The sequence below is a fragment of the Scyliorhinus torazame genome, chromosome 4 (genome assembly GCF_047496885.1).
Source record: "Scyliorhinus torazame isolate Kashiwa2021f chromosome 4, sScyTor2.1, whole genome shotgun sequence".
Classification (NCBI taxonomy): domain Eukaryota; kingdom Metazoa; phylum Chordata; class Chondrichthyes; order Carcharhiniformes; family Scyliorhinidae; genus Scyliorhinus; species Scyliorhinus torazame.
This window is the reverse complement of record NC_092710.1, coordinates 303883468-303885967: the sequence shown is the minus strand read 5'-3', so window position 1 is coordinate 303885967 and position 2500 is coordinate 303883468. Positions and strand designations below refer to the sequence as shown.

The 2500-nt window shown below is 56.8% G+C and overlaps 4 non-coding genes across 4 annotated transcripts in view; all 4 read left to right on the top strand.

Annotated features, from left to right (window-relative positions):
- Positions 1 to 9: 9 nt before the first annotated feature.
- Positions 10 to 128, top strand: LOC140415414 (5S ribosomal RNA). Its single transcript, XR_011944521.1, has one exon. It is a non-coding gene; the product is annotated as a 5S ribosomal RNA (ribosomal RNA).
- A 696-nt stretch (positions 129 to 824) lies between these two features.
- On the top strand, positions 825 to 943 carry LOC140414988 (5S ribosomal RNA). Its single transcript, XR_011944112.1, has one exon. It is a non-coding gene; the product is annotated as a 5S ribosomal RNA (ribosomal RNA).
- A 696-nt stretch (positions 944 to 1639) lies between these two features.
- LOC140411808 (5S ribosomal RNA) lies at positions 1640 to 1758 on the top strand. The gene has a single exon (XR_011941021.1). It is a non-coding gene; the product is annotated as a 5S ribosomal RNA (ribosomal RNA).
- Positions 1759 to 2454: 696 nt separating this feature from the next.
- The window catches only part of LOC140415413 (5S ribosomal RNA), a 119-nt gene continuing 73 nt past the window's right edge, over positions 2455 to 2500 (top strand). Inside the window, exon 1 of the ribosomal RNA XR_011944520.1 lies at positions 2455 to 2500. This exon is cut by the window's right edge and continues 73 nt beyond it. This is a non-coding gene — a ribosomal RNA (5S ribosomal RNA).

Here is a 2500-nt window from a genome sequence, read left to right as displayed (position 1 = left end):
GTTGCAGATGCCTACGGCCATACTAGTCTGAAAACGCCCGATCTCGTCTGATCTCGGAAGCTAAGCAGATTCAGGCCTGGTTAGTACTTGAATGGGAGACTGCCTGGGAATACCAGGTGCAGTAGGGTTTTGCGGCCAGCAGAGACTGCTCACGCCAAGCACTCTCCACACCAGAGGCAGGCCAACCTTTTGCTGCTCTCTGCGTCCTCGCCATTCCTCCCAACACTTGCCTGCGGGCTCAACTCAGGCAGGCGGCTTGGTCGGGCCATTCAGCTGCTGCAGCTTTGCCGTGCCTTTGCAACGCAGCACGGTTGGGTGCCTTGGCGTGCTGTACTTTGATGGCCATGCCAGTTGGCCCGTGTGGCTGCAAGCCAGTGTGTCGGCAGGACGTTCTGTCTCCTAGCCTGAAGGCGCCGCATGAATGCAAGTTGTGGCATTGGGGCTGGTGTGGAAAGCGAAGGAAGAGAGAGCTGGCTTGCATTGCCTGCCTGACCCTTGTGCTGGCTGTGCTGAGAGAAGTGCGCAGCGTTGCAATGTGGAAAGGCAGCAGCGTGCAGGCGGCAGGCTGGTGTGAGGTGGGCGGGGCTTGCAGTTTTCCTTGGGGGAGGTGGAGAAGAAAAAAAGAGAGCTAGCTGGGGACGGCATGAAGGGGAGCGAGTATCAGGCATATAGGCTAGAATTAGCAGGAGAAGGAGAGAAAGAGGAGGAGAAGTAGAAGTAGAAGTAGAAAAAGAGAGAGAAAAAATTGAAAACAACCGGAAAGAAGAAGTGGCGAGGGTGCTAGCGTGGCCGGCTTGAATAGGCAAGAAGGCGGTGTTGCAGATGCCTACGGCCATACTAGTCTGAAAACGCCCGATCTCGCCTGATCTCGGAAGCTAAGCAGACTCAGGTCTGGTTAGTACTTGGATGGGAGACCGCCTGGGAATACCAGGTGCAGTAGGCTTTTGCGGCCAGCAGAGACTGCTCACGCCAAGCACTCTCCACACCAGAGGCAGGCCAACCTTTTGCTGCTCTCTGCGTCCTCGCCATTCCTCCCAACACTTGCCTGCGGGCTCAACTCAGGCAGGCGGCTTGGTCGGGCCATTCAGCTGCTGCAGCTTTGCCGGGCCTTTGCAACGCAGCACGGTTGGGTGCCTTGGCGTGCTGTACTTTGATGGGCACGCCAGCTGGCCCGTGTGGCCACAAGCCAGTGTGTCGGCAGGACGTTCTGTCTCCTAGCCTGAAGGCGCCGCATGAATGCAAGTTGTGGCATTGGGGCTGGTGTGGAAAGCGAAGGAAGAGAGAGCTGGCTTGCATTGCCTGCCTGACCCTTGTGCTGGCTGTGCTGAGAGAAGTGCGCAGCGTTGCAATGTGGAAAGGCAGCAGCGTGCAGGCGGCAGGCTGGTGTGAGGTGGGCGGGGCTTGCAGTTTTCCTTGGGGGAGGTGGAGCAGAAAAAAAGAGAGCTAGCTGGGGACGGCATGAAGGGGAGCGAGTATCAGGCATATAGGCTAGAATGAGCAGGAGAAGGAGAGAAAGAGGAGGAGAAGTAGAAGTAGAAGTAGAAAAAGAGAGAGAAAAAATTGAAAACAACCGGAAAGAAGAAGTGGCGAGGGTGCTAGCGTGGCCGGCTTGAATAGGCAAGAAGACGGTGGTGCAGATGCCTACGGCCATACTAGTCTGAAAACGCCCGATCTCGTCTGATCTCGGAAGCTAAGCAGACTCAGGCCTGGTTAGTACTTGGATGGGAGACCGCCTGGGAATACCAGGTGCAGTAGGCTTTTGCGGCCAGCAGAGACTGCTCACGCCAAGCACTCTCCACACCAGAGGCAGGCCAACCTTTTGCTGCTCTCTGCGTCCTCGCCATTCCTCCCAACACTTGCCTGTGGGCTCAACTCAGGCAGGCGGCTTGGTCGGGCCATTCAGCTGCTGCAGCTTTGCCGGGCCTTTGCAACGCAGCACGGTTGGGTGCCTTGGCGTGCTGTACTTTGATGGGCACGCCAGCTGGCCCGTGTGGCCACAAGCCAGTGTGTCGGCAGGACGTTCTGTCTCCTAGCCTGAAGGCGCCGCATGAATGCAAGTTGTGGCATTGGGGCTGGTGTGGAAAGCGAAGGAAGAGAGAGCTGGCTTGCATTGCCTGCCTGACCCTTGTGCTGGCTGTGCTGAGAGAAGTGCGCAGCGTTGCAATGTGGAAAGGCAGCAGCGTGCAGGCGGCAGGCTGGTGTGAGGTGGGCGGGGCTTGCAGTTTTCCTTGGGGGAGGTGGAGAAGAAAAAAAGAGAGCTAGCTGGGGACGGCATGAAGGGGAGCGAGTATCAGGCATATAGGCTAGAATTAGCAGGAGAAGGAGAGAAAGAGGAGGAGAAGTAGAAGTAGAAGTAGAAAAAGAGAGAGAAAAAATTGAAAACAACCGGAAAGAAGAAGTGGCGAGGGTGCTAGCGTGGCCGGCTTGAATAGGCAAGAAGACGGTGTGGCAGATGCCTACGGCCATACTAGTCTGAAAACGCCCGATCTCGTCTGATCTC